Raw genomic sequence first — 13,560 nt, 5'->3', positions numbered from 1 at the left:
AAGGGTGGTTCATCCTCCCAAGTCTCATTTCCAAATAACTTGTCATTTAGCTTCATGATTGCTCCAAGGTATTTAGCAACTTGCTCTTCAGTGACATACTCATCCTCTTCAGAGGAAGAATACTCATCAGAGCTCATGAATGGCAGAAGTAAGTCCAAGGGAATCTCTATGGTCTCAATTTGAGCCTCAGATTCCCATTGTTCCTCATTGGGGAACTCATTGGAGGTTAGTGCACGCCCACTGAGGTCTTCCTCAGTGGCGTCCTCCTCCTCTCTTTCCTCCCAGAATTCGGCCATGTTAATGGCTTTGCACTCTCCTTTTGGATTTTCTTCTGTATTACTTGGGAGAGTGCTAGGAGGGAGTTCAGTAACTTTCTTGCTCAGCTGACCCACTTGTCCTTCCAAATTTCTGATGGAGGACCTTGTTTCATTCATGAAACTTTGAGTGGTCTTTATTAGATCAGAGACCATTGTTGCTAAGTCAGAAGTATTCTGCTTAGAACTCTCTGTCTGTTGCTGAGAAGATGATGGAAAAGGCTTGTTGTTACCAGGCCTGTTTCTTCTACCATTATTGTTATTGAAACCTTGTTGAGGTCTCTCTTGATTCTTCCATGAGAAATTTGGGTGATTTCTCCATGAAGAATTATAGGTGTTTCCATAGGGTTCTCCTAGGTAATTCACCTCTTCCATTGAAGGGTTCTCAGGATCATAGGCTTCTTCCTCAGATGAAGCTTCCTTAGTACTGTTTGGTGCATTTTGCATTCCAAACAGACTTTGAGAGATCAAATTGACTTGTTGAGTCAATATCTTGTTCTGAGCCAATATGGCATTCAGAGTGTCAATCTCAAGAACTCCTTTCTTCTGACTAGTCCCATTGTTCACAGGATTCCTTTCAGAAGTGTACATGAATTGGTTATTTGCAACCATTTCAATTAGCTCTTGAGCTTCTGCAGGCGTCTTCTTCAGATGAAGAGATCCTCCAGCAGAGCTATCCAAGGACATCTTAGATAGTTCAGAGAGACCATCATAGAAAATACCTATGATGCTCCATTCAGAAAGCATGTCTGAAGGACATCTTCTGATTAATTGTTTGTATCTTTCCCAAGCTTCATAGAGGGATTCTCCATCCTTCTGTCTGAAGGTTTGGACTTCCACTCTAAGCTTACTCCATCTTTGTGGTGGAAAGAACTTTGCCAAGAAGGCATTGACTAGCTTTTCCCAAGAGTCCAAGCTTTCTTTAGGTTGAGAATCCAACCATATTCTAGCTCTGTCTCTTACAGCAAAAGGGAATAGCATCAGTCTATAGACCTCAGGGTTAACCCCATTAGTCTTGACTGTGTCACAGATTTGCAAGAATTCAGTTAAAAACTGATGAGGATCTTCCATTGGAAGTCCATGGAACTTGCAATTCTGTTACATTAGAGAAACTAATTGAGGCTTAAGCTCAAAGTTGTTTGCTCCAATGGCAGGGATAGAGATGCTTCTCCCATAGAAGTCGGGAGTAGGTGCAGTAAAGTCACCCAGCACCTTCCTTGCATTGTTGGCATTGTTGTTGTTTTCGGCTGCCATGGGTTCTTTTTCTTTGAAGAATTCGGTCAGGTCCTCTAAAGAGAGTTGTGCTTTGGCTTCTCTTAGCTTTCTCTTCAAGGTCCTTTCAGGTTCAGGATCAGCTTCAACAAGAATGCCTTTGTCTCTGCTTCTGCTCATATGAAAGAGAAGAGAAAAAGAAAATGTGGAATCCTCTATGTCACAGTATAGAGATTCCTTGAAGTGTCAGAGGAAAAGAGAAATAGTAAGAAGAAGGAGAGGAAGAATTCGAACTTTAATTGGATAAGGTTCGAATTGTGCATTTAGAAGGAGTAGTACTCCATAAATAGAAGGATGTGGGAAGGAGGGAAGAGAATTTTCGAAAATTCAATCAAAAGATTTTGAAAACATTTTGAAAATTTGATTGAAAAATTTCGAAAATTCAAAGTGAGAAAGAAATCAAGTGATTTTTGAAAAAGAATTTGAAATTAGAAATCAAAAAGATTTGATTGAAAACTAATTTGAAAAAGATGTGATTAAAAAGATTTGATTGAAAAGTTATGGTTTTAAAAAGATGTGATTGAGAAGATATGATTTGAAAACAGTTTTAAAAGATATGATTTGAAAACAATTTGAAAAGATATGATTTGAAAAATTAATGACTTGCCTAACAAGAAAAGATATGATTCAAACATAAAACCTTCCTTAATAGAAAAGGCAAAAAATGTTCAATCAAATCATTAATTGTTAGTAAGTATCTTTGAAAAAGGAAAGAAATTGATTTTGAAAACATTTGATTGAAAAGATATGATTTGAAAAAGATTTGATTTTGAAAAACTTGAAAAAAATTGATTTGAAAACAAAATCTTCCTCCTGGCACCATCCTGGCGTTAAACGCCCAGAATGGTATACATTCTGGCGTTTAACGCCCAAAATGCACCCTTTTTGGGCGTTAAACGCCCAACCAGGTGCCCTGGCTGGCGTTTAAACGCCAGTCTGCCTTCTTCACTGGGCATTTTTGAATGCTCAGCTTTTTCTGTATAATTCCTCTGCAGTGTGTTCTGAATCTTCAATTCTTTGTATCATTGACTTGAAAAGACACAAATTAGAAATATTTTTGGATTTTTAATAATCAAAATGCAACAAGAATCAAATAATAATGCATGCAAGACACCAAACTTAGCAGTTTGTATACTACTGACACTAATGAACTGAAAATGCATATGAGACACATAAAATACTCAAGTCAATAGAATTCAAAGATCAAAACAAAGAAATATATGCATGGATTCGAAAATTATAACAAAAACATGCAATTGACACCAAACTTAGGATGAGACACTAGACTTAAACAAGAAATATTTTTGAATTTTATGATTTTTTTTTTAAATTTTTTTGTGTTTTTTCGAAAATTAAGTAGAAAAAGAAGGTATCAAAATTCTTAATGAGAATTCCAGGAATCAGTGCAATGCTAGTCTAAGACTCCGGTCCAGGAATTAGACATGGCTTCACAGCCAGCCAAGCTTCCAAAGAAAGCTTCGGTCCAAAACACTAGACATGACCAAAGGTCAGCCAAGCCTTAGCAAATCACTGCTCCAAAAGCAAGATTGATACGAAATCAACAAGCTCTTGTGGTGATAAGTTGAAACCTCGGTCCAATCAGATTAGACATGGCTTCTCAGCCAGCCAGATTTCAACAAATCATCATGAAACTCTAGAATTCATCTTCAAGAATTTCGAAAAAAATACCTAATCTAAGCAACAAGATGAACCGTCAGTTGTCCAGCCTGAACAATCCCGGGCAATAACACCAAAAATTTGATGTTGTTGCCGGATCTTGGCTCTGATGTTACCAAAGGCTTGCTCAAAACTAGAACAATCCCCGGCAACGGCGCCAAAAACTTGACATGCGAAATTGTGAACTATACTTTTTCACAACTCTCATAATCCCTGGTAATGGCTCCAAAAACTTGGTGCGCCTAATACCATGGCATTACACAACTTCGCACGACTAACCAGCAAGTGCACTGGGTCGTCCAAGTAATAAACCTTACGTGAGTAAGGGTCGATCCCACGGAGATTGTTAGTATTGAAGCAAGCTATGGTCATCTTGTAAATCTTAGTCAGGCAAGCTCAAATGTATATGATGATGAACGAAAATAACATAAAGATAAGGATAGTGATACTTATGTATATCATTGGTGTAAGAGCTTCAGACAAGTGTATGAAGATGCCTTCCCTTCCGTCTCTCTGCTTTCCTACTGTCTTCATCCAACCCTTCTTACTCCTTTCCATGGCAAGCTCGTATAGGGTCTCACTGTTGTCAGCAGCTACCTCCCATCCTCGCAGTGAAAGCTAATGCTCAATACTCTGTCACAGTACGGCCAATCACCGGTTCGGTTCCCTCCCCTACCGGAATAGAATAACTCTTTTGCGTCTGTCACTAACGCCCAGTAGGTTACAGGTTTGAAGCACGTCACAGTCATTCAGTCATTGAATCCTACTCAGAATACCACAGACAAGGTTAGACCTTCCGGATTCTCTTGAATGCTGCCATCAGTTCTTGCCTATACCACGAAGACTCTGATCTCACGGAATGGCTGGCTCGTTTGTCAGGCGAGCACTCGGTTGTCAGGCGATCAACCATGCATCATGCAATCAGAAATCCAAGAGATATTCACTAAGCCTCAGATGCTTGTAGAACAAGAATGGTTGTCAGTCGCCTTGTTCATGGGTGAGAATGGTGATGGGCGTCAATCATCACCTTCATCATGTTGAAGAACAAGTGATATCTTGGTAAAAGAACAAGCGGAATTTGAATGAAAGAACAATAGTAATTGCATTAATACTCGAGGTACAGCAGAGCTCCACACCTTAATCTATGGTGTGTAGAAACTCCACCGTTGAAAATACATAAGAACAAGGTCTAGGCATGGCCGAATGGCCAGCCTCCCAAAGAGGGTTCAATCATAAAAACATGATCAAAAGCTCTCTATACAATAGTAAAAGGTCCTACTTATAAGAAACTAGTAGCCTAGGGTGTACAGAAATGAGTAAATGACATAAAAATCCTTTTCCGGGCCCACTTGGTGTGTGCTTGGGCTGAGCAATGAAGCAATTTCGTGTAGAGACTCTTCTTGGAGTTAAACGCCAGCTTTGGTGCCAGTTTGGGCGTTTAACTCCCATTTGGGTGCCAGTTCCAGCGTTTAACGCTGGGATTTCTTGAGGTGACTTTGAACGCCGGTTTGGGCCATCAAATCTTGGGCAAAGTATGGACTATTATATATTGCTGGAAAGCCCAGGATGTCTACTTTCCAACGCCGTTGAGAGCGCGCCAATTGGGCTTCTGTAGCTCCAGAAAATCCACTTCGAGTGCAGGGAGGTCAGAATCCAACAGCATCTGCAGTCCTTTTGAGTCTCTGGATCAGATTTTTGCTCAAGTCCCTCAATTTTAGCCAGAAAATACCTGAAATCACAGAAAAACACACAAACTCATAGTAAAGTCCAGAAAAGTGAATTTTAATTAAAAACTAATAAAAATATACTAAAAACTAACTAAAAGATACTGAAAACATACTAAAAACAATGCCAAAAAGCATACAAATTATCCGCTCATCAGTAATCTTGATGTGAAGTGTTTGGGAGCTTAATGATTTGATTATGAATGTTGAGAATTATTATGGTTGTTGAGAGTTGTTGGTATTGTTGATGAGAGATAATAAATCATGAAAATGTTATTGAGGAATGAGGAAGAATTAGGAGGGTTTATGATGATTTTATACGTTGGAGATTAATAATTTTGATGGTGTGGATTAGTGTAAATGAGAGGTTATTGATGGTTGAGTTTGAGGAATGAGTGGTATGGACTTTGTGTTGTTTTGGTAGTAATTGGATTGTGAGTAGCTTGATTTTGAAATGAGAGTTTTGGTAAAAATGAATTTTTGGTGAACTTTGACGGATCATAACTTAAGCTTCAGCTTTTGAAAGTTGTTGAAATTTATTTAGAATTAAAGACCATTGAGAACTCTTCAAATTGATATAAAGTTTGTAAAATTTGGACTTTTGTAGAGGAAGTTATGATCATTCAAAATTTGGTATCAAAATCTGAAATTCTGCAAAGTTACAGAATTCTGGTGATTTCTAGTATGTGCGCACGCACACACCTGTGATTTTTTGAACTTGTGTGCACGCACAGCCTTGTGCGTATGTACACACAGGGGAAGGCCTTCGGTTGGTGGCGCTAGCACAACCTGTGCGTGCACATAGCCAATGGAATTTTACAACATGTGCGCACGCACATGTTGGGAAGGGCAGTCTGTTTAGGGCGCTAACACACCTTGTGCGAGCGAACAGAATTGTGAAAATTTGCACTTGTGCATACACAAACTTCTATGCATACGCACACGTTTTGAAAATCTCTTTGGGAGTGCGCACGCACACCCCTGTGCGTACGCACATACCTTATTTTTCAACTAAAACTTTGTTTTTAAACTATATCACCTTCCCAACAAGCTTGTAAACTTCTGTGACACCATTTTAAGACTCTTTGGCTTATTTTCGGGTATCAAAGCATGGAAAGGGTCCTAGGAGGTTTAATTTGGGTTTTATTTTGAAAAGTTAGAGAACAGAGGTTTAGGTTCCTGGTGTACTGAGGATGAGTTTGGTTGAGAGAGAAGGAAGAGTAGTGAACTTGGTGATTATTGACAATGAGTTGAGAAACTGATGAACTAATGAGTTCGGAACGAAATTAAGAACTGATGATGGTTATTATGAGCTTGATGGATATTGAAGGAAAGTGTGCCAGGCACTATATCCTTGGAATGTGAGAATTGATAATTGAAAGTGATTTGAGATGAGGAATGGTGATGACTGGTGATGATTTGAGGTCGATGGACTTGTTAGATTATATGAGAGTGTTCAGGGCCTATATTCCTGGCGTAGCAGATTTCTCTGCTGCATGAGCAGATGTTGTTGAGAGTGTGCAGGGCATATATCCATGGCGTAGCAAATTTTTTTGCGACGTGATTTGTTGTGGTTGTTTCCTTCTCTGCTGCATGAAGTGTGCGGGGCCTATATCCTTGGCATAGTAGACTCCCTACTACATGAGTGTGCAGGGCATTATATCTCTAGTGTAGCAGATTCAATGATGTATGAGTGTGCAGGGTACTATATCCCTGGTGTGGCAGAAAAGGCTACATTCGGGAGGATGTGTCGGGTTGGCATTTACGGACCAACAAGTGATATCACAAGTCAATAGGACAGGCACTCATCATATGCATCTTTTATGTGATTTTTTGCTTTGATTACTTGAGTTTGCCTAATTGTATAAAATGTCTACTTGCTTATTGAATTAATTGTGATATATGATTATTACCTGTGTATTACTTGTTTGCATTAATTGTGATTGTCTGGTGCTGAGAAGGTTAGGTAGGTGGTGGCGATGGGATCGCACAGAGGTTAGGTTGGTGAAGGTTGTGGGATACAGTGGTGTGATTAGTATTAGTTAGAAATCCCCTAAGTTTAGATAACCCTGGTTACGGTTTAAGTTCTTTATTTATTTATTTTTTTCTAAGCATGAATACTAGTATTGGTGTGAAGCTCTAGGATTGCCTTCGGCGTCTCGGAACTTTACATCTTACATATTAGGCACTGTTACCATACTGAGAACCTCTGGTTCTCATTCCATACTTTGTTGTTGTTTTTTAGACGTAGGTTACAAATCCACTTTGGTGAGATTGTGGATATGGTGACAGAGTGGAGTATGGTTCCTCCTTGGTTTATTTCTATTTTACTTTGTTATAGTTACTCTTACATCTCTTTGTATATTTATCTTTATGGCCTTAGAGGCTTACTTGAGAGATAAGTTGTATAAGCTATTTTAACTCCAAAACTCTATATTTTTCTATTTGTAACTAGTCGGCATAAACTCCTCAAGTTGCAGCTAATTCTTTATTATTATTATACTCTTATATATATATATATATATATATATATATATGTTCTATTCTCTTGCATCTATACTTTGTGTCTTGTACGTTAGCTTCGTGTGAAGGTCTCGTGCCTTTTGTAATTTAGTTTTTGAGCTTAATCCTTCATCGGGCTTCTAGAATATATTATTTCCTTCTATATAAATATGTATAAGCCTTAGAATTGTCGTAACCTCTGATTAACCTTTTCTTTACGGCTAGAGGTAAGGCTTAGGGTAATTAAGGTGTTACAGTAAAACTCCTGGTTATTGAATTGAATTGAACATTCTTCTTCTAAACTCTGGTTCACGCCATTTTGTCTGTTGGGAGTTATACTTGCAATAAATCCACTCTTTTCTCAATTGGTGAAGAATTCCTAACCAACGATCCGGCGTGCATCAATTTTTTGGTGCCGTTGCCGGTGACTATGCAATTACATGTCATATTTTTTGTTGTTGTAGATATGTGAATATTGTGAATAGTTGCTTTATGTTTGTTAGTTGGCACTAATTGGTAGCTAGTGCTTTTGTTTTGGTAGTTATTGTTAGTTGTTAGTTCATTTCTTTAGTTACTTTTGCTTTGGTCTTTAACAATTGCATGATTTCTATGATCCGTTAGTTGAATGACACGGTCTCTTCCAGACCCGAGCTTGGCCCCATTTGATCCTGAGATAGAAAGAACTTTAACTCATATTAGGCAAGCTCGGCGCTGGTTACGGATTAAATTTGGTGTGCTACACCAACAAGGCATTTGCACTTCACTGGGTACTTGGCCTAATTTTACATTGATTGTGTCACACAAAGTTTGGTGTCCTCACTCCAAGTTTGGTGTTGCCATAACCCCCATACAAACATAGTAGCAACCCATTTATTTTGCATTATTTTATCTTTCATTTATTTTTGTTTGAATTTGGTTTGTTTTCTTTGAATAAGTCTTTGCATTGCTTGATTGCTTTCATTTGATAATCTTGTTTATGCCTATGTCCATCACCATTATTTCTTTTTTTTTTCTTTGTTGCTTGATGACAAGAAACCATTCTAAGTTTGGTGTTGGAAGATATACTCTACATAGCCTAAAAGATGATGAAGAAGATAATGAAGAGAAAGGTAGTGAGAACTAAGGTTGTTGAATTCTAATTGCTTCCTTCCTCTTTAATTATATGCATGTGTTTCATTTTGTTCTATCTTATATAATGCATTTCAAATTCCTATTTATCAAGTACATATCATTACTTATCCATCACAACCCATAATTATAATAGTGCTTGCTGGTGCGGATTTTCAAAACTACAAACTAACCGGCAAGTGCACCAGGTCGTACCAATTAATACCTCAGGTGAGTGAGGGTCGATCCTACGAGGATTGATGGACCAAGCAACAACAATCGAATGACCCACTTAGTCAGACAAGCAGAAATTGGTGTTTTGGGGTTCAAAAATATTAAACAGTAATTCAGAGATTTAGAAAGCGAACAGTAAAATTGGTGTGATAAATATGTGAGAGGATAGTTAAGGCTTCAGAGATGTTTATTTTTTTGGATTTATATTTCTTACCAACTACTTTATTCATGCAAGATTCAATTCTTGGCAAACTTTAATTGACTAAACCCTAATTCCTTAGTGATTTAGTCTCCTCTAACCTAATCAACTGCCAATTCCTTGGTCACTTAATATAGATTAAAGGGTTATGTTTAATTCTAGTTTATTAGCCACAAAAACCCTAATTAACCAAATATAAGAGGATTATATATCATGCATCCCGTTAAGTCCAGAAAATTAGTGATTTAGGAGGAATTTACTTCCAGGCTAGTATTCAAGTGAGATAACTTTTCCAAGAATCAACAAGAATTCATGTAGAAGAAGAGTTATCCTCCAATACAATCAAATTCATAAGATGAAGAACGAAAGTAATCCTTGAATCTAAATCAATACATTAATTAAAATACAGCGGTAATAGTATTAATCCATAGAATAAGCAGAGCTCCTGACCTTAACAATGGAGGTTTAGTTGCTCATGGTTCAGAGAGAAAACTAGGGTTCCAAAGTGTGTGAAAACTAGAAAATAAAATAAAGGGCTAAATCTTTTCCCTTTTATATCTAACCTCAATCGATTTGAAAATAAAATAGAATACTAACTACTAAAGCCCAAAAGATTGTGTTTGGGAATAAAAATAACTAAAACAAAATAAAATACAATAACTATGTCTCAAATCTAATTAATGAAGTCTTTTTATTAAACTTGGATCCGCGTAACTGGTGCTAAATGTCGATTGAGGCAGAAAGCTTCCAATCGTTGTTGTCTTCCTGTCGTTAAACGCCAGATTCGGCGTTTAGCACCAGCTTGACAGAATGGCTGCACACATTTCAAAGCACTTGGGTGCTAAACACCAGATGCGACGTTTAGCGACAGCTTAACAGAATCAAAATTCTTCTCCTTTCTTTTGCACGAACTCTGTCAAATTGCTCCAAACTTTACCTGAAATAATCAAAATAATAGAACGACAGAAAGTAGCATCCAAATAGGCTTCAATCACAAAAATTTCAATAAAACTCAGTCAATTTATATCTAAAATAATAAGAACGTAAGGAAAAAATGCTCACGCATCACTTGCTCCTAAATATGGGTAAGGAGTCATGTTCTAAGAAAGAAACAAAAAGAAAAAGGGATTGATCATAAAGAGCATAACAATGTGAGTTTGGAAGGCAAAACTAACTAAGAATGTTCAACATAAGATGAGCCAAAATGCTTGAGGCTTTGGTCTAAAAGACTATTATGGGATCTTTACACTTGACAAAGCCTTGAAGAAGTAAGAAAATAAGAAACAATAACTAAGAAAAGGGGGTGGAAGAGAAGCCAAAGGTTTTGAGTACCACTGACTAAGGAAATTAAAAGAAAAATAAGCTCAAAGAGCATCCTAGTCAAGTGCTTGTGGTGCTTATATATCAAGCAAAAAGTTTGAAAACAAAGCATTTAGAGTCACAGCTAGGCTCAAGGTTTAAAGCACCCCCTTCCAAAAAAGAAGAGAAAGCCAAAGGCTTTGAGCACTAATGATGGGGAATGTTAAAAGGACATGGTAAGCTCAAAGACCCCCCAATCAAGTTCTTGTGGGGTTTTGGTGTACAAAATTGTGATCTCAATGGCGCCAAAAACTTGGTACGCACAATTGTAATCTCAACTCTTTTTCACAACTTCGCACAACTAACCAGCAAGTGCACTGGGTCGTCCAAGTAATAAACCTTATGTGAGTAAGGGTTGATCCCACGGAGATTGTCGGCTTGAAGTAAGCTATAGTCATATTGTAAATCTCAGTTAGGCAGATTAAAATGGTTATGGAGTTTTGATAATTAAAAGATAAATAAACATAAATACAGATAGAGATACTTATGTAATTCATTGGTGAGAATTTCAGATAAGCGTATGGAGATGCATTATTCCTTCTGAATCTCTGCTTTCCTACTGTCTTCATTCAATCATTCATACTCCTTTCCATGGCAAGCTGTATGTTTGGGCATCACCGTTGTCAATGGCTACCTCCCGTCCTTTCAGTGAAAATGGTCCAGCTACGGGTTACGTAGGGCTAATCATCTGTCGGTTCTCCCTCTTGTTGGAATAAGATTCAGTGATCCTTTTATGTCTGTCACTACGCCCAACAGTCATGAGTTTGAAGTTCGTCACAGTCATCCCTTCCCAGATCTTACTCGGAGTACCACAGACAAGGTTTAGACTTTTCGGATCTCAAGAATTCTGCCAATTGATTCTAGCTTATACCACGAAGACTCTGATCTCACGGAATGGAAGGCTCTGTTGTCAGGAGAGGCAACCATACGTCACGGACCAGGAATCCAAGAGATACACACTCTAGCTTTCGCAGGTAGAACGGAAGTGTTTGTCAGGCACGTGTTCATAAGTGAGAATGGTGATGAGCGTCACATAATCATCACATTCATCATGTTCTTGGGTACGAGTGAATATCTTAGAATAAGAATAAGCGTAAATTGAATAGAAAAATAATAGTACTTTGCATTAATACTCGAGGAACAGCAGAGCTCCACACCTTAATCTATAATGTGTAGAAACTCCACCGTTGAAAATACATAAGTGATAATGGTGTTCATTGGCTTCTACCCCAGAGGGGGAATCAAAATGACCAAGACCTAGGTCTAAGGACTAAACGTCCAAATATCAGAGATGAGTACAATAGTAAAAAGTCTTATTTATACTAAACTAGTTACTAGGGTTACAGAAATGAGTAAATGATGCAGAAATCCACTTCCGGGCCCACTTGGTGTGTGCTTGGGCTGAGCATTGAACCTTTCATGTGTAGAGACTTTTCTTGGAGTTAAACGCCAGTTTTTATACCAGTTTGGGCGTTTAACTCCAGCTTCTATCCTGTTTCTGGCGTTTGACGCCAGAATAGGGCAGAAAGTTGGCGTTTGAACGCCAGTTTACGTCATCAAAACTCGGACAAAGTATTGATTATTATATATTGCGGGAAAGCCCTGGATGTCTACTTTCCAACGCAGTTAAGAGCGCGCCATTTGGGTTTCTATAGCTCAAAAAATTTCATTTCGAGTGCAGGGATGTCAGAATCCAACAACATTAGTAATCCTTTTTCAGCCTCTGAATCAGATTTTTGCTCAGGTCCCTCAATTTTAACCAGAAAATACCTAAAATCACAGAAAAATACACAAACTCACAGTAAAGTCCAGAAATGTGAATTTTGCTTAAAAACTAATAAAAATATACTAAAAACGAACTAAATCCTACTAAAAACTATATAAAAATAATGCCAAAAAGCGTATAAATTATCCGCTCATCACAACACCAAACTTAAATTGTTGCTTGTCCCCAAGCAACTGAAAATCAAATAGGATAAAAAGAAGAGAACATACAATGAATCTCACAATATCAATGAAACTTAGTCCCAATTAGATGAGCAGGGCTAGTAGCTTTTTACTTCTGAACAGTTTTGGCATCTCACTTTATCCTTTGAAATTCAGAATGATTGGCATCTATAGGAACTCAGAATTTCAGATAGTGTTATTGATTCTCCTAGTTCAGTATGTTGATTCTTGAACACAGCTACTTTATGAGTCTTGGCTGTGGCCCTAAGCACTTTGTTTTTCAGTATTTCTACCGGATACATAAATGCCACAGACACATAACTGGGTGAACCTTTTCAGATTGTGACTCAGCTTTGCTAAAGTCCACAGTTAGAGGTGTCTAGAGTTCTTAAGCACACTCTTTTTGCTTTGGATCACGACTTTAACCACTCAGTCTCAAGCTTTTCACTTGGACCTTCATGACACAAGCACATGGTTAGGGACAACTTGATTTAGCCGCTTAGGCCAGGATTTTATTCCTTTAGGCCCTCCTATCCATTAATGCTCAAAACCTTGGATCATTTTTACCCTTGCCTTTTGGTTTAAAGGACTATTGGCTTTTTTTGCTTGCTTTTTCTTTTTCTTTCTTTTTCTTTTTCGCCATTTTTCTTTTTTTCTCTTTTTTTTTCGCTATTTTATCTTTTTCACTGCTTTTTCTTGCTTCAAGAATCAATTTTATGATTTTTCAGATTACCAACAACATTTCTCTTTGTTCATCATTCTTTCAAGAGCTAACAATTTTAACATTCATAAACTTCACTATAAAAAATATGCACTGTTCAAGCATTCATTCAGAAAAACAAAAATTTTGCCACCACATCAAAATAATTAAACTAATTTCAAGATAAAATTTGAAATCCAAGTATTTATTGTTCCTTTGTAATTAGGCACATTTTTCATTTAAGAGAGGTGAAGGATTCATAGAATTGTTCATAGCTTTAAGGCATAGACACTAGACACTAATGATCATGTAATAAAGACACAAACACAGATAAACATAAAGCATCAAATTCGAAAAACAGAAAACTAAGAACAAGGAAATTATGGAACGGGTCCACCTTAGCGATGGCGGCTAGTTCTCCTTCTTGAAGATCCAATGGAATGCCTGAGCTCCTCTATGTCTCTTTCTTGTCTTTGTTGCTCTTTCCTTATAGCTTTTTGATATTCTCTAATCTCATGGAAAATG

General features: G+C 37.6%; 1 non-coding gene across 1 annotated transcript; it reads left to right on the top strand.

Moving 5' to 3' along the window:
* Window positions 1-1,055: 1,055 nt before the first annotated feature.
* On the top strand, window positions 1,056-1,163 carry LOC130942494 (small nucleolar RNA R71). Its single transcript, XR_009071062.1, has one exon. It is a non-coding gene; the product is annotated as a small nucleolar RNA R71 (small nucleolar RNA).
* The last annotated feature ends 12,397 nt before the right edge of the window (window positions 1,164-13,560 follow it).

Source organism: Arachis stenosperma, chromosome 7 (assembly GCF_014773155.1).
Source record: "Arachis stenosperma cultivar V10309 chromosome 7, arast.V10309.gnm1.PFL2, whole genome shotgun sequence".
NCBI lineage: Eukaryota > Viridiplantae > Streptophyta > Magnoliopsida > Fabales > Fabaceae > Arachis > Arachis stenosperma.
This window is presented reverse-complemented; position numbering and strand designations above follow the sequence as displayed.